The following is a 25,425-nucleotide window of genomic DNA, read 5'->3' on the forward strand; positions in this document are numbered from 1 at the left end:
TACAGAATTGTACTATACACCTGCTAAAATATCCTTAAGTGTGTGTGTTGGAATAGATTTAAAGTCAGTCAAATGTACAGCAATTGGAGAACTTTGGGAATCAGTAATGTGGGTGGGAGCCATCAGCCATCATTAGTGCTGTGAGGACAGGATGTTATAAAGTTCTGTTGCTCATGTCATACCATTTTTATATGTGTGCAGGTGTGTATATACACCCACACAGGTACAACTATATAGAAAAAAATATGGAATGAGCACAGAACAGATAAAATGGTACAAATTCTCTTCATACTGTTATTTAGTGAAGTGATGTAACAACTCTGAACAAAAGGACCCACCTCAGTGGCAGGTGGTCTAAGATGAGCCAATGACTGGGCCTCCCTGTCTCACCTTCCCAGGTGAGGCAATCTGGATGAAGGGCTGGTGATGGAGGCAGCTCTGGAAAAAGAAGAAGGCGGCTGTAGGCTTCTACAGAACCAGTGGAAGGATCCTCAATGACTCACTTCTTTTGTAGCTTCAGGACAATTGCACAGAAACTGGTAAAGACAGTCCTGTCTCTTGGCTTCCACCAAACAACACATAGCAAATCTTTCCCCTGAAAACTCACATCATTTCCATCTAGTTCATGAGAATGTTTGGGTAAGACCTTATTAAAATTGAAATTCACATAATCTGCCCCAACCAAAATCACTGTATAGAGATATTCCCAGCATTGGGAGAGGTATCTTCTATCTAACCTGGCTACAATTCAACTGTTAAATATCAGAAACCTTGTAAGGAAAAACATGATATTCTAATGCTGCACCTCAAACACAGTTAATAAAAAAGGGATTCTCAAGAAGTAAGCATTTAAAGGCTCTTGACCTGATTGGCCTGTATAGCCAATTGCACATCCATCTGCATTCTTCTTTTTTTTTTTTTAAACACTGGAGGTCCCCGGTGGCCCCATTTATGGTGAAATTTGATCAAATCCCTCTCTTGAGTTGAACTCAATTCATGGTGATCACATGGATGCACTCCTATGGTTTTCATGGCCACAAATGAGAAAGTGGTTTCCCATTCCCTTCATCTAAGTTGCCTTTTCAACTTCCTACTTTCAGTGACAGTCCTGGATTTTTCTAGTGTTTTTTCTCCAAGTATCAACCAGGCTCAGATTTTTGAGATAGTCCTGACTCGCTAGGAAGCAAACAGATCTGTTCCCCATCTCTTGGCCTTGTTAACTTACTGTTTATGAGGCAGTTAATATTAAAAGGAATTTCCCAAAGTATTATGTGCAAATAAAATCCCTGCCTTGAGAAGATTGTCACAGTATTGGCATGGGAGGAACAAGAAAGAAAGGGAAGCTACAGAAAGTCATAGTAAGAAATGAATATGCGCCAGTATGGTCATGGGGACTTACATGCATTGGGTAGAACACATGTTCAGTGGATTTTGCCCTATTCAATCATTATTACATGGATCTGTGGATTGGTAAACATCTGGTCTGTTTTACTCTTCACATTAGCATGACACAGTTCTGACCAATGGAGTTCTTAAAGAAACTGAGTGTTTTAAAAAGAAATCTTTAAAAAAAAATGCATTTTCATTTGCAACTGTCTCTAATGCACATAGTTGCAAATGACAATTCACCAAATTTTAATGAATTCCATGACGTCAGTCTCTTTGATATACCTTTCTTCAGTACAGACTTGTTCATATATATTTCCCTGATGTGAGCTTTCTCTTTACATAATAATAATAACTCTTTTTGTATGCATCTATCAGAAGCCTACGCTACTGTATTGTCATCTATGTCCATTTCAATGGAGCTTGCTAATCCGCAGCAGTAGATGTTTAGAGTCGCTTTTTTAAAATTTTCTTAATTGCTAACTTCTTATGCCTTCCAGAGGAAATTGTTTAAAAGCAAAACCCTTTGTTTGTTGCATCCTACTCTGTTCAACACCACACATACATAGAAGTGTTACGCTACAGTCCCAAAACCAAATTAAATTGGGCTCGGTTTTAAAAAAAATGAAATAAATAAATGAAATAACGTTCAAAGGGTTTCAAGGCTGTTTCAGGTTTAGCTATCTATCTTATATTCAAAGACAGCTGGAGGAAAAACCGAAGCTGGCTATATGAATGTATTCAGTGACCCATAAAATCTAGCAATATTCAGCACCATTTAAATTAAACAAGCTTTTACAAACTCTAGTTTTTAGTTCCTTGTACAATGTGAGGGAGGCTTGTCAAAAGGAAAAAGAAAAGCATGCAACAAAACCCAACCTATGGCATACCTTAAAGAAAAAAAATTACTATTCTTCTTATGAAGCTTAATAAGAAAGAAAAGAAGGAAGAGCCAGGAAATCAAGCAAAGGCATTTAATTCAAACAGACAATCAAATTACTATTGCTTATGAACTAATTTTTTCCTGATTAAAGTTTGCACTGCAGTCTTGTCATTTCTATCAAGGAGTATTAAAAAAAAAAACAAAAAAACAGGAGTTTTGATGGCTTCATAACCACTCTTAAAAGTTTCCTGCCAAAAATGAAATTAAATACATTATGATACTTCATTTCTTTCCAATAATCCTTGTTTTAACTACTTTTGTTGTTTTTTTTTAATGCATGCATTCAATGCAATGAATCCTATTAAAGCAGAGTGGAGGCAGACATCAATAATGGAACAAATAAATATGTATTAAGCAGTCTCTCTTGAGAACAATGCCATTATGAACAAAGTGTTACCCTTCTTGCAATTCATTCTAGTCATCCGTATTAATAGAATCAACATTTCTGTCAAGATGAATAGTAAAGTTAATGTTTGCTGCACTGGGAAGTTAATTTATTGCTGCCATTCATGCAGATAACAGCATCAACATTAATTTTTGGTGTCTATAGGTGTCAGTGCAAATCTCTGCACTAAAAATAGAAGAGTGAAATTAACAAAATTCTCTTCCCAGCAACAATCTTAAATACCAGTCTGAATCAGGGAACCCTTGGTCTGCAAGTTAAATTTTCTGGATTCAGCCACTCAGGGGTGCACTACAAAGTGGGAGTAGCTGCAATCCAAAAAGTCAGTTCTTGTCAGCCCTCCCAGGTAAACCAGACAGGAAACACAACCAGATAAGCTACTTCTATTTTATTGATAGGCTACATTAAAAGAAGCTTGCAAGTCTGAAAGTACAAATCTCCCACTATCCCTATTTACCACCTGATAAGTTAGGATGGGTCCTTTCTAAGTTCTTTCTATACCTGTTACTCAGTTGTGGGCTCCTCCCTCTTTTATCTGATCGTTCCCTTGGCAGCATCTCTTCCCCGGTCTTCCAAGGTCACCCTCACATCCCATTACAGTTCCAATGCTGTAATGAAAATGTGGTCTTTCTTCTGCAATTCATTTTCCTTCCATTTCCTGGATGAAAGCTAGTGAAACCCTCATGGATAAGATGCACAGTTGTTGCATTTAGAAAGTGGCCACATTTTATGTCTGTACCTTTCATCACACTATCAACTCTCCAGTGGTCTATAACTTCCTGATCTTCCCTGTGGATTACAAAGGTCCATTTCACATCACTGCTATATAAAAATATGAAACTGATCAAGTATGTATTAATTAAAAGTGTGATATTCAAGAATTAAAAATGTTGAGCCATTTCAGTTAGCTTTTTGTGACTTGCACTGGCCATGTTTGGCAGCCAATTATGGTAAGAAGGTAGAATCTGTGGTCTTCCAGAAGTTGCTGAGCTATAATTCCAAGAGCTCCATCTAGAATGTCAATGGTAAGGGATACTAAGATCTCTAAATGAACAACTTCTGATTTAAAAAGCATTTAACACTCCTTCACTCCTCCAAATATCCTTGCAGAAACCATTTTGTGAAGATACCATCTTTATTCTTCTTTTGGAACTCATACTTTTGGAATCTTAGACACTGATCCATAAAACAGACATATTTTCATAGCAACACAGATTTATTCTAGGGTAGAATAGTAGTAGTCCATCTACCCTAGATTTGTTCCAGGGTATGCAGTTGTAATCAGCTAGAATTTGGGGGAAGAATTTGACTACATTGCTTTGGGGTTGCTGTGAACTTAACTGTAATGGATGCCATCTCTGGAAGAGATATCAAGGAAAACCTGTGCAAAGGAAACCTGGCTTTATTAAAATGAGAATGCTAATTAATTTCTCTTCCTATGAGCATGTGTCTTTCTACACTCCACACCATTTCACAGTGCTATTCTTAGAACATATGTGCATACAAAAAATTCTTCATCCCCCATCCTTTTGGCTGAAATTATCATCCTGCCATGTTTTCAATAACAGAAAACGCAATTACTTATATTGTTATTTGGAGAAAAACTATATAAAAATGTGGAGGGAGGGGAAGAACTCAGCCAATGTTAATTTATTCATACTCTAGTACAATCCGAAATATCCTGTTACCCCTGACAGACTGATTTTTTAATGGGGATGCAGACCTTCTCCCTAATTGGGAGAAATTAAATAAGAGCATTAAATAAAATACTCATTATATACCAGCTCAGACAGATCAAACAAATGAAAGTTCTGAGTTTGTTTTCTGTTTTGCCAGATACATAGCATAGGCCAGCAGGAACCTCGGTCTTCACACAGTTCCATGGTGGGGTTTTTTCCCCCTTTGTTTTTGAGATGAAAGAAAAATTGTAATAACTCTTATTAATTACAGAACACTTTTCCTAAGTTCTTCACACATATAAGCACAGTAACACATAGCAGAATCATTCAGGAGAACTTCAGTATAGTGGAGCCACAGTTAAATACCCTGGAAAGCAAACCCACTTATCCCAGTGTTGCTAGAACCCCCACCTTGTTTCTCCATTTAAGACTAAAACGCAGTGTACTAGTTATTCTGCTCACAGGTTATTGTTAATCAAGTGATCAACTGTAGAATGCTTGATTAATCAAGTTACCATCAAGGAAGAAAGTGGAGATATCTAGTTCACTGTGATAGGCATTGACAGAGAAGATGCTTTTAAGTGTAGAATTAACAGGTGAAATACTTCAGCATTTTTAAAACCAAAAATCAAGAAATCTTCAAGTAGGCCAGCCTTAGGTGAAATGAAGTAGAACTAATATTGGATTCTAAGAGATGGAAAAAATGTAGGCAGAAATTGTAATATTCATGAGAGCCATGAAATGTTGCCTAAAGCTGTGTATCTCAAGCATGGCTAACATAAAATCACACACCTTGTCTGGGGGGGGAAAAAAAAAAACCTTGACATTGTAGAAGTGGAAAACACACTGTTTTAAGAGTGCTGGGTATTTTAATCCCAAAGTAGTCATTTTCAAGTAGGACAGAAAGGAAATTTTAGACGGCCCATTCTAAAACAAACCAACCACCCTTCAACTTTCAATCTTTTTTCCTTTAAAAAAGAAAGTGAGTCTACATAATTCAAAGTACATGGTCTGGGGGCGGGGGAGGAAGGTGTTCATAATATCCTTCCCATAGTCGAGATGAATGCACCAATCCCTCACTTTATTTCCATCCACCATCATCACTACCACCACCATTATTCCAGACAAGAAACTAATTCCTTTCCTTATTTTCTCCATCCATCAGTCAGAAATCCTTTCTGTCTTCCATGTACAGAACAGGACAATCATTCCCCAGGAGAGAAGAAAAAGAAGCTTCTTCCCTGCTGCCATCCACCCTTCAGACCTGGAGGTTTGGCAACAGTGCCTGGAAAATACAATTTTCCTAAGTTATATTGCAGTAGGCCTTCAAATAACCACATTTCCAAGTAGAAGACATTGCAAAGCCTTGTATTCTGTCACTGAAGGTTAGAAGAAAGCAGTGAATATTCTTGCCTTGTTTTCTCGAATGACTCACAACTAGCTGGACCATTTTAAAAAAAGAAATGGAATTGAATGGAAGAAGAGGGCTTTACTGACTTTAGGTTAATTCAGAAATAAAGCAACAGCAACTCTGCTTACATTTAAGCTATGACAGTCTGAAGGGGAACTACCGCTAATGACCTGTTCTCTATCACTTGTACTGTTAGTCACTTGGGAGCAGAATATTGGGAAAGACGTAACAACAGATAAACAAACTAGATCGCTTTATGTGAATCAGTGTGAAAATTTGAAAATTCATCTTTCTCAAGTGCTATTTAAAACAGAAGCATGGAGAACATTTGGGAAAAGCCCCAAATTAATTCCTGCTAAAACCTGGTAAATGCTTGGCCCCAGCGAATAGCAAATGCTAATTATTTAAGAGATTTATATGATTAACAATGTAAAGTTATCTTTGAAGCTTAACAACAAAACCACAAGCCCCAGTGGCATTCAGCAGCTTTTTCTGGGTTATTGATTTGATTATATATATATACAAGACTCCTCTTAACATGCTTTCTTTGAGCTAAACATTACCGAGTCTCGAAAACATGCAGATTTTTATATGTATCATGAGACATCTTGTAACAATGAGGGAGGTTTCAGGGACATGATCATCTGAAGCAGAACACCCTACAGATAGTTAAATTCAATATGTCTTCTAACTCATAATCCTTTTATGTTCTGGAAGTAGTGCTAAATAATAGAATTGAGTGCACAACATCTGGCTTCAACTCCATTAATGCACAGAAAGCACACTGGCGAGACTAAGAATCTTTTCTCACTTTTCCAATATGCAACATTGTATAGTAACATTCCCAGACATTTTGTGGTCAGAAGCAAAGGATAAACTAGCTTTGTCTGCAAAAAGGCATGAGCTGCCACAATAGGTGTACTCTACGACGCTTTCAGGCGTAACTAAAACAATGTTGCTGTTGAGTTGGGCATCCTTAAATTGTAAATGATCAGTAAATATAATGAATCATTCTAAATTCATGAGCCTGCATAGTTTCATTTTTAGTTTCATCCCAACAACAGCTCCTCATGTTCTCAGTATTCTCTGCTCTCCTGCTTCTGATCAACTCGTGTAAGGTTTTCTATAAAACTTCATAGGCTTTCCATTTCTTATACGATGTTACTAGAACCTTGGAAACGTGACTGAACCTACATTGAAAAACGAACAGGATTAGAAAGAGATGCATTAAAACGTTTCTCTTTCTGTGCTCTGATTTTTGATTGTAATGAATAGTTGGATGATTTATTTCTGTGTCTGTATCAAAAATACAGATTGCTTTTCGGGGTGTATGTTTATATGGCACAGGCAGGTAATCGTATTAGTGGAGGCTCACTTATTCTTGGGGTAGGGTAGGGATTTCCACCGAGAATCCCTCTCCCCCCTTTAAGGTGGTATATCTGGCAGGCAGAAGACTTAAATTTATTTAACAATGGTTATCTTAACAATAACAACAAATAGGATGTTTACTCTCTGTTTCAGTAAAAAAATAAAAGCAATGTGCTTATTTGATCAATAATTTTGACAATTATTTTGTTTTCATCTGCCTCCAAGTTAGAGATTCTATTTAGCAATATTCATCATTATCTGAGAATCTTTGTTATTGCTGTTGTTTTCAAAATCAGCCTACACATTCAGATGCAAATTGTAGTCTCCTGACTGATTCTGAATACCTATATGTGCTAATATAAATACAATCAGCTAATGCTGTGTTCTAGTTTAGATATTTTTTTTTTAAGTGCCACCATATTTACTCACATAAGGTTTGGGGATTAAAAGAAAAAAGCTTTAGACCCTAGGGTTCTAAAATGAAAATAGAATTAATCACAGTTTATAAAATAAAACTTCACACATTATTTCATTTTGCCATCTGTCTTACATTCTTTCCCCCTTCAACCAACCTGCAGGAGATTAATTCTCCCAGGATCTACAGATCTTGGGATAGTGATTAGTATTGCCACAAAAGAGCCATATATTGCAAGACTATTCACAACATAGATGATTCAGCCAACTGTCATGGGAGTGATACACAATGTAGCTGCTGTGCAAGCAAGCCATTTCAATGACAAATTTGATTTTAATCATTTTTCTAGGCTAGTATGTGTCAAAGGAAGACCTTGGAAAACCAGAGCCAAAAAAAAATTAAAAAATCTTATAAAACCAGGTATCAGGGCAAGCATTTATTTGATAATGTGTTGTAGGTCAATACATTGACCTATACTGTTGAACCCAACTAACTGCAGGCTGGAGTATTTCTAATGTGCCTCAAAGGAGGCTGAAGAATACTTTGAAATCTCTGCCTATTGGGCTTTATCCTTCTGATTAAGGAGTCCCCATATTGTGTCCTTTCCTCACAACATATAGACATGTTTATAATCATCCTGAGAAGGGTGGATGCACTGGTATTCTGTAATGCAGGTAATAAGTGTAGGAGACTCCTCATATCTCAGAAGCATTGTTGTATCATGGAAACTAGAGTAATTGGGGAAAAGACAGGGTTAGTACAGTAGAAGTCAGTTTTAACTTGGCTACCCCACATTTTCAAGAGTTATCTCATCTATCTATCTATCTATCTATCTATCTATCTATCTATCTATCTATCTATCTATCTATCTATCTTTTTTGCAACAGTGGGATTATCCAGTTAATGTAGTCATTAGAATGAAATATTTTAATTCAGGAAGAAGAATGAAGGATGGTGTCTCAGATTGGGACACAGGTAAGAAATACCTACTACTGGTATTTTTACTACTGGGCAAAAGAAATGCATCAGGAGCTGTTATTCCTAAGTTTCCCAAACTTTTCATATCTTGGAGAAGAGAGTTCTCTTTACCGCTAGGCCATATTGCATTCCTTAATAGACAGCTGCTTCAAGGAGAATGGATACACCCTATCTGATTCCCAGAGTTGAAGTAAAATTCAGTTGCAAGCTTGGCTTCTGTATGTGAGATGGAAGGATGCTATACTGCTATGTTGTCCTTCGCCTCAGGCAACAAAATGACTTATATAAACTCAGTGTATAATACATTCACTCAAGGAGATCTGGTTGTGGCAAAGCCTCGATCAGTCACCTCTGGGCAGGGTCTCTCCAGCTTTCTGCTAAAGCATTGGCTTTCGAGGCTCACAGACAAATTTAAATCAGGACTCTCTCAACTCAAGTATTCCCCGGGAAGAAAACAATCAGTTGCCTTCTACAAGCCAAGAATATCTTCTGCCTGAAGGGAAAATCATGCCCAAAATAATTTTTGTGGTTGGAATGGATGTAAGGATGGATGAGAAAGAAATTCAGAGCTTTTTTACATGATATGCCACTGTTAGAACTGGTGTATCTAACGGATATGGACTTCTATATTTTGGGGGACAACATAGATGTATAGAAAATCACAAATCAACTATAATGGGAAGAAGCTCGAACTATGACCTGCGATAAAGAAACACACAACTTTTGTGCCTATCATGGACACCAGGACCATGCTTACTCATCCCCCATATGTCAGTTGCACAGCATTTGGAGTAACCAAGAAACCCATTTGCAGTTTATAGCTCCAATGAGTCTTCTCACACAATACCTTCAGGCATTTCCTTATGGTTCACCAGCTTTACTAATTCAGTTGCAGGTTCTTGTGAGGTATTAGCAAACTTATAATTACCAGGCTCCACCACAATGGCCTCCTGAAGAACAACAAGCTAGCTAATATTTCAATGCATTTTGGTAGGATTGTAGGTCATAGAAGTTATTTAATATCTTCTTTCTTATTATGATTAGCGAGCAAATCTACCAGAAATTAAGGACTGAATATAACTCTTTTTTTTACTAAGTAGATGGTACAAAAAGGGGGCTATAGAGCTGTATGGTTCAAGGACTGAGAACATCACTCCATTTTTCACTGGTTATCCTGTTATCATGTTTAAAGACTTAAATCAGGGGCAGGAAATCAGGGCAGGAAACCTCCAGATATATATGAGGAACAATTACTTCAGCAAATATCATAGATTTCCCATCTCCCTTTTAAATGAAGGGAGAATATTTCTCCCTTCCCTCCCTCCTGAATATTTCAAAAATGGCATATACTCATATTAAGCAGTATGTTCTGCACAAGTTTATCTCAGAGGCCATGTCCATGGTATCATCATAAGATACTTCCAATTTATTGTGCTTTATTATACATATTCAATATTCAGTGGGGAGAATAAATGTTCTATTTTTACTAGCATCACTGGTACACTTGGATAATCTTTTTCAAACCTATCTAATTTTCTCACTCAAGTGATAAAACTCTTTTACCTTTTTAAGCAAACTGTTTGAACGAATCCTTTTAGCTTTTAAAATTTATTTTCCTGTCCCTTTTCGTAATTATGATTAGCGGAATATAAAACATTTCAACCACATAGGAAGTGTTTCTTATTTCCTGGGAAACATTTGACATTTGAAATAAGGCATTTTTAATCTGAAACTTCAGCATCTTTCTAATGATCTGCCTCTCTTAGGAACTGCTTTACAAATTGTAGAAGGATGAGATATAACTAAAGCAACATATTAATATATATTAACGATGGTGAGAAAGGGAAATAGGTCCTATCTTTTCATCTAGCTCAGAATTAGGTTCCAGTAATCTAAATTACACAACTGAGATGTTTTTATATTGGCACTTAATAGGACACACTGAAGCATCTGGTGCTACTGGATTGTATCTGCAGAACCATTAGAGTGAATATTACTAAATGGAATCATTGACAACATGGCATAAAAAACATATAGCAATGCCTGCAAAGGATAACACTCAAAACCTGGAGTTTTCCAGACAATGCAGATATGGAAAACCTATTTGTTACTGGAGGGGGAGGGGAATTCTATCTACCTATCCGTCCGTCCGTCCGTCTGTCTATCTATCTATCTATCTATCTATCTATCTATCTATCTATCTATCTGAAAAGTTTCCAACTCTGAGTCTCTGCATAGTTCTATCATGTAGTTCTCACCCAACATGACTTTTGGTGTTTGAATTCTAGAGGCTAATATTCCCATATCTGCATGTCCATTATTTAAATTTGCCTATTCCTACTTACCCAAAAACAAAGACAAGGCTGAATATGAGACTTCCTGAAAATGGGGGGGAAATTTTGTCTCACATTCTCAGTGAATCTATCCTGTCTATGCCATTTGAAATAAATACTATTTTGGGAGAAGGGATTATATTTGGTAAAATATAATAACAATTATGCCCATATCCAATACACATGTTATGGATCCCAGGTCAGATAATGTTCCTTTCTTCAAAATTGGAAGACTGCTGTTTTGAGAAAGTAAACTGAGCTGTAAAATTGTAGGATTTGTTTTCCTCCTCTCTTCTTCCCAGAGACATAGGTTTTGCTAGAACAACCCAATTGGGTCAATTGTCTACCTGAGACCATTTTTCTCCCCCAATCTAATTCCTAACCTAGACAAGTGGCCTTAATGAAATGTAGTTCAATAGACTGAGAGATAAAGGTCATATCTGCATGAGAAAATAAAGGTAGGTGAGGAAAAATGATCTGACCTGGACAAATAATTGACAAAACTGATGACTCTACATGGAATTGGGAAGTACAAGAAATGGAAGAGAGGCTTCTTGTAACATTTATAGCTATGATGAGAATGCTATAGGTGATTGAATTAACAATGCAGCCTAAATCATAGTGTTGTTTTCCATTATTTTTGTGATGAAAGCTGTATCTGCTAGCTTTTTAATTTGAAAACAGGACGCTTGTGCATTAAACTAAAGGTATCTTTAGAGTGCAGTATGCTTAAATTTGTTAAACTAAATAGCATTGCTACAAAAATATAACCAGATTCCAAATTTGGAAGAGAATTCAGGACTTCTTCAAATGAAATATAGGAAGAATTATGAAAGAAACTAATATTGAGAAGAATTACTCAGTTTTTAATCAGGATAATAAAAAGGAGTTTATGATATTTAGATCTCTGGTCTGTTTCCTTATGTATTTACTAGATTAAAAATCATTCCTAAGAACATAAGCAGTGCCTTCCTGGATTGGGCCCCTGGCCCTGCACCTTAGATTGCACCTATAGAGTTCAGTTAGATAGTTTTAGAAATGCATTTTAATTTTGTTTTAACTTTAATTTTATTTTATCCTAGGACACTATCGTTTTAAGATAGACTATGTATATTTTCACAGAACATTATCCTTGTACTGGTCCAGGACCGCAATAAACTTTGGCTTGACTTGACCCCTGGCCCATCTAGTTCAACAGCCTGTTCTCACAGTGGCCAGCCAAATGGCTTTCAGAGCAGTCTCACTGCCATCAATGCTAATGGCCACAGAGCCCCATGACTTGATCCAACCCTTCTTTGAAGCCCGTCCGGACCATCCTCAACTATCTTCCACACATGACCTTTATTTTCTCCACTAACATTCTTTCATTCTTAGCTACTGTACATTTTTGCACTACTGAAGAGGCAAGCTATTCTCCAATTTATATTTTTAAATTAAAATGATTTATGGCTTAGTGGTATATATGAAACAGGCCGTTGCGACTCCTTCATCCAACCATGAAGTGATTCTCCCCTCCATTGGCCAAAAGAAAATTCTACTCAAGACTGAAAGGAGAGTTTTGCTTTACCTTACCTCTGTAATATGTGCCATTTTCATACAACTATACTCCCCAACACACACACACACACACACACAGGCACAAAGAAAATACAGAGAAGAATTGAAAGCAATGAAAACTACCCCCAAAAAATCTTGCATATATACCCAAATTTATCATTCTGATATTTTGTAAATCAATCCCCCAGAATAATTATTTACCTTTTTAAAAAAATAATAGTAACAATAATTTTTTTTTCTAAAAAAACTGTATACACTGTCTGAAATTTAGCAAGTTTTGACCCTTCAGATGAGATAACTGGGCTTAAGAATTTCATCTGAAAACTATTACATTATACCTGATTCTCTTAAAATATATTTTTTTAAATTATGTACTAAATTTATTACACCACCAACTACCAAGGTCTGTCAGTGGTTCACAGTATAACATGAAATCAAATCTCACACCTAAGACATTAAAAGCAATAATGGTGCATTTAAAAAGGTGCTTTTTAGGACATTTTAAAAAGCCAGCAGAGTTTGTGCCCTTCAGAATGCACCTATCAGCAAAAGTTTCAGAAGTTAATTTCACCTACTTCTAAAGGGTCAATATGCTTACAAATTTCATTCACTTCTATCAACAAGCAGAAATATTATTGTTATTTACTTATTCCTACATTGTAGTAAAAGAGATGATTTGGAAAGTTTCAGAGTTTTGTAAGAATGGTTTGGATACAGGCCCAACTCAAAGAGGAACATCTCCAAATCAGGTCAAGATAAATTGGACTCTTTCTAAAGCTGTAAAGCTTTAGAAACCAGGCCCTGATCCAAACTATATCTCTTGTGCATATCTTTGGTAATCATATATGTTCATATACTTTATTTTTGCTTCTTGTTTTGAAGGAATCAGCATACATTGCAAATTATCCTCTCTTGCTCACTTTTCAGATTTCTAGTATTCATTAAACTGGGTTTCTTGCATTACATCACTATGTGACCGACCAAGCTGCTTCTTATAAAATTGGCCTCAAATAAATACATCTTCTCTTTTCCAAGTATTCTGCCAAATATAGAACTAAGATAAATTATTCAAGTGGTTTTACATTTGTTCATTATAATAGTACTTGCCAAGCCCCTAACACCCCTTTTTGAAAATTCTGCTTCATTTGGGGAAAATGAGATATGTCACTCTTGCACAGATCAGCCTCATAAATTCTTGGATTGTATTCTTTGGGGGGCGGGGACACAAATTTGATTGATTTGGTCTATTACCTTTAAGGTGGAAACAACTAAAAAAACAGTGGGAATGTTGCCTATGAAATCCTTCGAGGTTGGAAACTACCCACTTTTTCCTGTTGCGGAAGAAATGATTATAAACGTGATGGGCATAGGAATATACCCAGCATGTAGTTTAGACTTTAAAAAATAATAACAGGAACTTATATTTATATATTTATATAAACTAAAGCTGTATTTTCACTTTTCTAGTTAGCCTTCGAACATGATAGATTCTATCTGCCTTGAGTTGTTTAATTTGATGGCCATATAAGTATATGTATTTGTAATAGTAGCATTAGTATTAGGCTTGCAAGTTTCTGTTATTATGGCATGTCTTAATAAAGTATAATTCTAGAATTACTGTAGAATCTGTTTCCTGATCTTGTCTACCTCGAAGGGCTGACGTCCGTCTTGCAAGCCTGATTGTGTGTGCGTGCGTGTGTGCTTATCTATCTATCTATCTATCTATCTATCTATCTATCTATCTATCTATCTATCTATCTATCTATCTATCAAATTTGTATAACTGTCCATCTCACAGAAAAACAACTCTGGGCAGCTTGCAAAAATTCAATAAAAACAACATATACATAAACAATCGGTATAAAAATTATAAAAAACAATATTAAAATATAAATATGATAAAAAACAAATATACAAATCCTAGGCAAGAGGGAATAGGGAGCTCCAGGCCTGGTGATATAACCTGGTTTTGAGGGACTTCTGGAAGGTCAAAAGGGTTGGAGCTAATCTAGCCTTACCTCCCCTCCCTCTTCTATCCCAGTGAATCAGCGAGAAGCCTGCTAGAGTCTCTTCCAAATATTATATTGTTTCCAAGGACTTCAGGGATGTTTCGCCCCTCTTTGCTTATATAAAGGTTCTTGCCTATTTCCCTCAAGATCTTTCTGACTCTCTACAGATAAATATCTATTTATCTGTAGAGAGGTAGACATGCAACCCACTCCTTTTGCTATTGTAAAACAAAGAGAAATGAAACTCAGTGAAGAACTTTGGGTCAATTAATCAAGGATTCAAGAGGGGAGAGGGAATAACTTACTATGTTGAGAAGCGGATGTTGAACAAATACACAGATTACCATAATGCGGCAGGGTCTAAGCTCCGAGGTTTATTATGTTTATATTCCCCTTTTCTTTCAGGAGCTGAAGATGATGTGCATGATTTCACATACGTGAGATGGGCGGCTATATGAAGTAAATAAATAAATAAATAAATAAATAAATAAATTCTTGCCTGTCCAACTGTATCAACATGAAAAGGTTTTAAGTAGAATAAGCTAAAAGACATTCCTGATTCTAAGGTTACCCAGTGAGCTGCCTAGATTGAGTGGGCATTACAATCTGGAACTCCAACATCCTAGGCCAGTGTTGTCCAAACATGGCCACTTTAAGATGAGTGGACTTCAACTCCCAGAATTCCCCAGCCAGCATGGCTGGCTGGGGAATTCTGGGAGTTGAAGTCCACTCATCTTAAAGTGGCCAATGTTGTCCAAACTTCAACGTTGTCCAAACGTTGTCCAAATTCTGGGATTGAAGTCCACTCATTTTAAAGTGGCCAATGTTGTCCAAACTAGACCAACGTCCTGACACACAACACCACTCTTTTTTTTTTTTTAAGGAAAACTTTTCCAGACAAAGTCAGTGGAACAAAATCACTCCTTAGGCTTCTAACCTGTATCAGGCATTTGGCTTCAAACTAAAGTTAAAAATGTATATTTCTATGGCAACTGATTTATTAGATCTTGCAAGTTCAAATGTCTATATAATCTCTGCTTAAGTAAAAAATCCTTACCTGTGTTTCCCACATGTACAAAAAGAAGAATGAATTATTTTACTAAGGCTGGAATTGTAAACTGTGATATACTAAATTGCCAGTGAATATTCTTCATTAATGACAAAGCAAAGCTTCAACTGTGCTCTTCTGATGCATAACATTTAGCTGTCCTTTAAGGAAGAATGGGGTGCCTGGCTAAATGAATTCTGTTGTTGTCGTAATTAAAATACTAGGAAAGTCTTCTTTTGACAGAGATATATGACCTAAATCATTTTTTTCCCTTTCTCAAGTCTAAAGGACTTTACAACGTCCACCTGCAGATGTCTATCCTTATTTTCTCCTTCAACTTTTTCCCTGTGTCCTAGCACGTCTATTCCTGCAATAAGGAAATCTCCCTTACCCCAAATTCAAATATGAATTAAATAAAAATGAAACTGTGTTAAACATGAATATCTAAGTTTCTGATTCATGCTCCTAGAGGTATTAGATGCCAGATCTAGATGACCATTAAATGAGAGTAAACAGTTTCAGAAAACTCTAACTCCAAGCTGCTATCTTCTGGTTATCCATATATTTGCGGCCCAGATCTGGTAGTTCTTAAATATATATTCAAAGACATTTTCATTTCTATTCTTTGTGTCTCAATGTTTTCATTTCTATACTTTTTGTCTCTTTTACCTATGGGCATATCTGCACGAGGACTTTGGGCCAGTTCAAAATCAGCTGTGAACCTTTTCCGATCAGATGATGTTGGCTTATACAAAGAACATTCTTGAAGCATTCTCCCATTAATGGGAATTGTTACTTCTCAAGGCAGTTTTGAGGCAATCATTCAACTCCCAACTGCTCTTGCAAAAAGCCTGGCACATTCACTGGTGAATGAAAAGGCTTTTTTTCAAAAGGGTTGGGATAGTGTGGAAGTTTTTTCACTGTCCTGAGTTTAATATCTTAACAGCCTGTCCTCAGCTGACATTTTGATTAAACATTTTAGTCATATGGATTTTTATCCCTTTCAGTTTCCTCAATTTAAATATCTACCTACCTACCTACCTACCTACCTACCATTATTTTTGGTTTAAATGATAGAATGAGTGCTTCCCAGTACAGATGCATTTCATAGAGAAGCAAGTGCCACAACATTTTGACTTAAATGAAATCTTGAGGTCTGGCTTAACAACTGAGTTGACAATTGAATTGGTAATTGAGATTAAGATATCATAGCTGATTGATAAACCTGTAAGACATAAGAGAAGCTCCAAAGAAAGAAGATAAGAATGTAATAGCAAGAACCAGCGTCAATGATGGAATCCATCAGCAATTCACATATGAGGTATCTGATTTGTAATGTGTATCAATATCTGTTCTCTATAGCTACGTGACAATACCAAATACGAATCTTACATTTGCTGCAATCATCATATTACAGATCTCCCTACTTTTGAGGTGGAACACCTCTGGTTGTTACCAGGAGTCAGAATGCAAGAACATGCATAATACAATGATGCCATTCTAAACACTATGCTTTGCTATTGAAACACTGTTCAAAGATATAATTGCTGTGAATCAGACATACCTCGTGGTATCACAAAGGGGGGCAAACAATGCTTTTTCATCAGGCTAATAACTGAGAGAGAATATCTTCCTACCATCTTCCCTCACTGTTTCTCTTTTGTGCTTTCTGATTACTGTCTGCCCAGTTAATTTCTTCATCTTTTCAAATAGCACTAATCAGGAATTAAAAGCTAGCATCAGCTTTGCAAGGCACAGATTCCTGCTCCAACTGGTTAGAAAGGATTTTCAAAACAGGAACAATTCTAGTCCCTTACTGATTATCCCCAGACAAGCTCATAATCCAGCCGCTGGTATTTAGGAAGTCAAGCAGCGAAATAAACAATGTTGATTATAATCAACTGTTCTTTTTTTTATTCTCATGAGATAAGCAGAAAACTTTAATGCCACCATCTTTTGCCATCTGCTTTTGCTTGCTTTTTTTTGTTGTTCCATCTTCTCTTTCATTTTAAAGCGTAGCGCAGATTCTTCTGAGGGGGAAGAAGTACAATTTTACCAGTGTTCCTGTACTTTTGAGATCCCATAAGGTACAACACAACTGAGGCACCTTATTTTTTACAATCTCTTGTTTGGCAAGTAAATTAAGGTTTTCAGATGGGATTGTGGTAATTAAGGTGTCAGTTAAAGCATTTGCAATTTCTAAACAGGTATAGATTTTAGGGGACAAAGGGAAGGATAGTGTATTTGGCTAAGGAAATCTTCTTTAAGAGGCAAAATGGGGGGGAAAAGACCCTAAGGATAAATCCATCCTTCAATCAGTAACAGAGATGCCACTGTCTAATTTGAAGAGGAGAAAAATGGTAACGCCTCTGGAAATGTTAACATTTAAAGATCTGGTTTTGGTCTTTACTGAGGTTATAGACTGAGAGTAATGAATAAGGAAAGAGGCATTAAATGCTCTCAAAAGAGACATATATATTTACTTAAACTTTATTCAAAGCTACTTTTAAACTGGAAGATTAAGCATCTGACTCATATGGGTAATATCTTCCATTTGTCTTATAATTTAAAAAAAAGGGGTTAGTATCTCACTATCAGCAGTGGGGTCCTCTGTTAATTAATTTCATTAAGTTTTTTTCCAATGGTTTTGATATACAGCTAATATATGTCACTGCTTACCCACTAAAGATAATTACTTTGCCCCAGTATAAACTGTAATTATCAGAGCTAGCCTAAAAGATGTGGCTGCTTATAGCAAAGGACAAAATCTGTACGTGGATTGATTGATTGATTGATTGAGATTGATTATTCTCTTTGAAGGGATGTTTTCTCTTCCTTTTTCACAGGGAGTAAAAAAAAACCTCTGCAATCCCCACCCCGCCCAAAAAATGGATGGGGAGAACAGTCAAGGGGTGAATACACCTTATTATCTGGATATTCTTTGTTTTACTTTTAAAAAGACCAGCTATGTCGAGAGAGCAAATTATGTCAGTATACTTTTGTGCACCTCACAGATTGGTGGAAAATACATTAAACTGAATGTCTGGAGATAGATAGATAGATAGATAGATAGATAGATAGATAGATAGATAGATAGATAGATAGATTTTAATCCGCACTCAATCGTGGCCGATTCTGCGGCGACTGCCTGTACGAGTCCCTGCAGTTTTCAAGGCAAGGTGTTTCGAAAGTGGTACACCATTGCCTCCTTCCTAGAGCAGAGCCCAGCTGGTGAGCGCAGGAGGTGGGGTTTCCATGGCTTCGCGCCTTTTTCGGGTGTGCGCGGCTTCCACGTTACCGGCAACTGCTCCCTTCTCCTGTGCAAGCGCCGCCAGCATTTTTCCTCCCACCGGGGTGAGAGTCCCCATTTATCTACTCACGTAAGTTTTCGAACTGTTGGGTTGACAGGAACTGGGGGAGGAAGCAGGAGCTCACTCTGCTATGCGAAGGCTGGGCTCGAACCGCTGAAGTGTCGACCATTTCTGGCCGGCCACTTTCAGGGTCATTAAGCCGCTGCGCCACCGCATCCCCCATGTGTGGATATACCCTTGGTGTAAAGTGTGGATCGTTCTCTTTCTTTCTGGCCATGTGTTCCTGCTATTCTAATGCTTTTGTGCACTCATTCACCAGAACCCTTCAGGGAATGGACAAGCTTACAGCTTAGAGTGAATGTTGGGGACCATTCCATCTTTACTAATAAACGAGCAGGGGATTTAATTTTTAGAGATAAAAATTCAAAAGGAGGAACCTGAGGTTCACATTTCTGACAGCCTCTCTTCTTACAGGTACGGCTTTAGAAATAGAACCTATCAATTAAGAAATCATAAATCAAATGATCCCTTCTAAGTATAGGGAAATTAAAACTTCCCTGTATTCATTAAAAAAATCAATAACATCTGGGTCTTACATACTTCCTTTCAGGACAAAATATGCATAGTATGCATTCACTTCCTAATTATAATTTAATTAAAACACTCTTTGATAGAGGAAAATTATAATACCAGCAATGATAATGCCTAGAAGGAGAAAATACAAGACTTCAACATGAACCACAATCGAGTAGGATTTTTGCATATGAGAGAATATTTTGATTGGGGCACTTCATGTCTCTGAAAGGAAAAAACTGACTGATATATATTTATTAAACAATCAACTGATAGATATCTGTCAGTATGTAAATTGTTTTATTTGAGAGACAGAGAGAGAGATGTAAATAGACACATCTAGAGATCACCATTTCCAGCAATTTCAGCACCTCATCCATTGTCTGCAGACGTAGCAAATTTTAAAAAATTGGGAATGTTAGTGATCCACTTGGAACAAGCTGCAGTTACTCATTCTCCTGCTCCATGTGATTATCCGTCATTCAAGTTTTTTCCATTTCTATCTGCCAGATTCCTTACCCTCACTCTGATTTGGATTCAGAATAAGTAGAGGCAATCAAATGTATCCTTGCTCTGACTCCTCTTGGATAGGTGTGGAAGAAATGTTGGGAGGAAAAGGATCCAGAATCCAGCAGGATCAGACACAAAGACAGAAGCCAGTATGTAGAAATAATTAAGAAATGGGACTGTGCAGGGTTTGGAACTAACTTTTCAATACAACCTGCAAGGTCTGCAGACCTCCGTCTTATATCTATAAAGGATGCAGAATAGAAACTAAAAAAAAAAGGAGAAAAAGGCCCAGTTCATAGAAGCATAGGGAAAGACATAGATGAAAATTTGAAACTCATGCACACATGTACTCACCCACACACCTACATCCTTTTGCTGAACAGTTTGAATATCTTTCCTTGATAGTGTGAAATCTACCTGCTAGATTCCTTAGCACATGGTACATTTAATCAAATTCTTTTCACTCCAAGTGCATAATTTGTTTTCCAAGGAAATATGCAAAAGTTATTTCAACCAATGTCTTGCAGCCTTTTTTCTTTTTTCTTTTCTTTTCTTTTCTTTTCTTTTCTTTTTTCTTTTCTTTTCTTTTCTTCTTTCTTCACTCTACATATTTTCCTGAGTAATATTCTTTTTCTTAAAAAAAAAAAAAAGCTACTGATAAATAGCAATCCCTGCTCTCTTCTACTGTCTCCCACTTTCATAAGGCAGGGTGGTTCTGCATTTTGCCTCATAGGTTCCATTAAATCCAAGGCAGCAGATCGTTTGATTTGAGTTTTGTTTAGGGTTTTGTGGTCCACCCTCCTTTTATATTGTTTTGCAAAATCAACATTATGGGATCTGGCTGTGCAATCTCTCCTACCCCCTACAAAACCAAAAACTGAACCTCACCACTGAAGTAACAATTCACACAAAAGCCAGCGAAATAGTCCGTCTTAGGGGAAAATGTTACCCACAGCCTACTGATCTCAAAGAATAACGTTCTTAAGGGTTTACTTTTTAAAAATTTGATTGAGAAACTGCAGATTTCCATTTATATAATATATAAATAGCAAGCCAAGGTATAGAAGGGCAACGTAAAACATGGAGAAGATTGAGGCACAGCCAAAACTTGTCACAAAATTGTAATTTGAACATGGGGAACCTGGAGCATATGGAAGAAATGTTAGATATCAACCACCAAGAGAACTAGACTCCACTATGTCACAACCAGCTAGTAAGTTCTGCTGGCAAGAAATGTGGAAAGAACTCAAAACCTTCTTAGAAACTCTGCCTTAATTAACTCAACATAAATTGAGTTTTTGCCATTTCCAAGGGTCTGTATTTACCAGAAGACTAGCATTAAAAATGCCTTACTGAAGTCTGTGTAATTCTGACTTGATCTTCCCAGCTGTGTGATTTTCCCCAGCTGTGTGGGGTTTGACCGTTATTTAATGGATAATTCTTAAATATATGCAGAATTATTGCACAATCTGCTTTGGAGATTCCATTTAATTTGGGTCCCTGGGTCCAATTACTTTTCAAAGTGTGGTCCTCAGCCTATCAGGGCCCTCTCTCCACCCATAAATGTTCTGCATCCCATTATACTTCTTCTCCAAAAAACTCAAGTAACATGCAATGCAATACTGGCTGGGCTGTGAATAGTTGGGCCTCAGCATTATTATTTTTCCCAAAACTCAGCTAATATGCAATGCAATACTGGCTGATGTGTGAAGTTTGGGGTAGTGGTTAAGGCATCAAGCGAGAAACTGGGAGACTGTGAGTTCTAGCCCTGCTTTAGGCACCAAGCCAGCTTGGTGACCTTGGGCCAATCACTCTCTCTCAGCCCTAGGAAGGAGGCAATGGCAAACCACTTCTGAAAACCTTGCCAAGAAAACTGCAGGGACTGGTCCAGGCAGTTACCAGGAGTAAAAAACTGACAGGAAGGCACAAGAGTTGGGCTTAAAGTAACAGTATTATTTTATTTTCCCCAGTGTGGTGGGATTTTTGTATTATGCCTATATTACCAGGAAAATACAGCAAAAATCCTGCTCCACATCCAAGGAACAGGAGCAGCAAAAGGAGACTTAATACAGGAAAACATTTAAATATTTCACAGATTCCCAAAGAGAGAAGGGCCATTTAGACCATCAAGCCTAACCCTTACTGGAAATCCAAATCAAGTATCCCTCACAAAATATATCCAAGTGAAGCGGACCTACCACCCCTCTTATTATTAGCACAGCAAGCCACAATACAAGTGTGAAATCATCAGTGTAGACAATAAGAAAGAATGAAGTCAGATCGTTCAATGTCCCTACAGTGTCCCATGTAAAAAAATAGATGGAAATCTATAGGCTAAACAAAAATAAGAACTTTTTGATGTTTTATAGGGATTCCTTAACCCCTGTTTAATTGGAGCCTTTGTATTTATAGGCTCAAATTTTCATAAACAGAGAAAGAACACCTGTCCAGTCATATGATAACTGTTTTGATCATAATATTTATGAAAATGGGGGGAACTGAAACTTGAAAATTGCTATCTGTAAGAGAAAGAAAGAGAATGGGTCATCCTTTTGCCAATGTCTGAAGAACAAAGAAGGAAAAGAGAGGCCGTGTTTCTTATGTCCAACTGAATATATGTCCAAGTTTATATATATTTAATCTGTATAAAAGACAAACTATAAGCTTGAATTGTTGAGCATATCTGGGATTTGGAACCCCCAAGAAAATGCCGCCAGTACAAGTAGGATATCCCTATTTTATACTCCATTGCACTGAACATCTCCAAATTGTCCTGGATCTTGTGCAATGCCCTGAGGCTTCTTCACATTGTTCCCAAGCTGTGGTTACTTCTAATGCTCTGTTAATCGTTCTGTGCTCTAATGTGCTCTGGAGGAAAATCAGAGCATTCTCATCAAGTCAAAGAGAAGTCCTGCTAATGAAATTAACTAAAAGGAATAGAGTGTGTTTGGATATATGAGTGTGCTTTGTCATTGTGAGACCCTTGAAGCTAAATTTTGGGTGGTGATGCACATGAGATTATTCCATAGGAAACAGTTTTAATTAGTGTTACTTTTACACTTATTTTGCAAAGGATGAAAAGATTCCAACTTATCCATTACTGCAGTTGAAAGGGGGGGGGGGACTTTGATCATCTGAGTCTTGGCAAAGGAGTCACTCTGAACCTTTGCCACGGCTGGTTCAAATTTCTTTTAAGACCAAATTAACTTTGTCATAGAAAGTTCACATTCTTTCCATAATTGTTTTTCCCGCACACAAAAGTTTTTATTTCCTACAAAAATCAATAACTGGTCATTTTTTCTCTTTGTGAAGCCTACATATTTCCCTGCCTTTGGTTCTCTTTGTTACAGGAATAGAGATGAAAAATTTGCATAAAAAGAAAATAAATCCAGGTGTAAATATTTAAAAATATTAAAACTGGCACTGCCTTAAAAACAATTGGGATATTGTTTGTTTGTTTAAGTGAGGGATCAGGAGGAAACCTTCCTTCCTTCCTTCCTTCCTTCCTTCCTTCCTTCCTTCCTTCCTTCCTTCCTTCCTTCCTTCCTTCCTTCCTTCCTTCCTTCCTTCCTTCCTTCCTTCCTTCCTTCCTATATCTAAGAAACATGATGTGTTCATGAGCTTCTGCTTTTATAAAGGTCTACAGTTTGTAAACTGCAATGAATGTGGGTTGTTCTTTCTTCAAGAAATCCAAAGTAGTCATTGTAATGGTGCAATTTACAGTGTTGCTTTTGACCTAAAAAGCTCTTTATGGCTTGGCACTGGGTACCTACAGGACTGCTTGTTCAACCAGAATTAGACCCAATTATTATGTCATCTAGAGAAAAAATGTTCCTAGTGTCTCACTTTGGATAGGTAAAAGAAGCTGAGGCCAGGAAGCATTGCTTCTCAGTAGCAATGCCGGTCCTGTGGAAAGGCTGGTCCTTCCCTGACTGAGTGGAGAAACATGCTGAAGACTGATCTTTTCCAAGGACATTCCTTTGGGTAGCTATGATTATGGTTGAAAATAGACCAGGAAGGAGAAGGGGGAAGAGCTTGAGAGGGTAGATCATCTTTTGGGTAGGTTTCAAACTTAATTGGTTGATTGTGACTGAGAGGAAGCCAGTCTTGTCATCAGCTAAATGCCCACTGTCCTTGACAGTTCTGACATTTAAACAATCAGTTGTGAGTTGATAGATTTACTCATACAAGCTTTGCTATTTATATTGCTGGATGATTTATTTATACAGTCAACTTGGGAGAGTTGGTTAACCCAGAAAAATGTCTCCTCTCCATCTGCTTCAGTAGGGTGAATGGTCTCAAATCACCCAAACTACATTTCAAATACTTGTCTCCTGCTATTAGATTTCCTAATTGTACCTTTCTCAGCTCTCATGACATTCTCTGTATTTCAATAAGCAGGTGACAACTGAGGATCTATACAGGCAATGTTGAACATTAAAAAACTCCTGATACTGTGCTTCAAGGATTAAACTATGATCCAGAAAAACCCACAGGTCAGATTCCACAACAAGCAAGAACTCCCTGGGACAGCTAATTTAGATGATTACATTTCAGCTCTGATTTTATTTGGATGAACCAGCCAACAAACCAGGAAACCCCAGTTAGGAAATTAAGACTAATTACTTCAGAATGAGCCAGAATAGTAAACCTGTTACTAATATACTAATCACTAATTATGCATATTGAACCAGTTGCATCCAAAATTTGTTTAATATCCTCATTTGCTCTGTCATCTGAACTATCGTTTCCAGATCTGGTTAAAGCAGAACAGTACATGAACATCCTTATTTTGTTTGCTCTCTAGTGAAACCACCTTGAACTGGCTGGTTCATATAATAGCCTAAACTATTGTTTATACGGCACAATGGGGAAGGAGTTCACACTACATGCTAAGTCAAACACAATAAAACCTATTTTTATTGTAAGTTCCTGGACTCTAAATACCTAATTTTGCTGTCTTTACCCAGTAAATAAGCAACTGTAGCTCTTTTCTTGTTCTTTTTTCTCAAATCCAGGAAATCCAGGATCCAGGCTAATAGGGGGGAAAAAAAAAATCCAGTGACATAGCAACATCCATTTTCTCCTTAATCAACAGAGTTTTCATAATCCACCCCCCCCCCAATAATTTTCAGAAAAACAGGATGACTGTAATTGCTTTGATGAGGAAGTTCTGTGGGCCTCTCAAGCCAAATCTAATTGCACGCAAATGCAGAAGCAGATTTGCTTCCTTGCAAGTATTCCTAGATTTAATGAGGAATCAAAAGTGCAAACAAATGTTGGTTGTAAGATACCTGACCCTGTCCAGGACTCAACAGTTACCACTAGAGAAATGTTAATGAGAAGAGAAAATAAGGGGGAAAAGTCTCTGAGTATTTTTACCCCATATGACCCTTTAGGATTGCAAACTCATATTTCCCCACTACATTTCCTGTTGGAATCCTTCCTTCTAACTATGGTTCACTGTCAGGGGGAAAAATGAAAGTGACTCACCAAAAGTT

General features: G+C 37.1%; 1 protein-coding gene and 1 pseudogene across 2 annotated transcripts in view; one reads left to right on the top strand and one right to left on the bottom strand.

The window, feature by feature from the left end:
* PCDH11X (protocadherin 11 X-linked) overlaps window positions 1–25,425 on the bottom strand; it is a 552,416-nt gene that overhangs the window by 376,179 nt on the left and 150,812 nt on the right. The gene's annotated exons all lie outside the window — the stretch shown is intronic.
* LOC112540188 (deleted in azoospermia-like pseudogene) lies at window positions 8,557–9,556 on the top strand (annotated as a pseudogene).

This window comes from Python bivittatus, unplaced genomic scaffold, assembly GCF_059951505.1.
Source record: "Python bivittatus isolate LINGU-HERP-01145 unplaced genomic scaffold, Pbiv_v1 ctg000670_np1212, whole genome shotgun sequence".
NCBI classification, from domain to species: Eukaryota; Metazoa; Chordata; class Lepidosauria; order Squamata; family Pythonidae; genus Python; species Python bivittatus.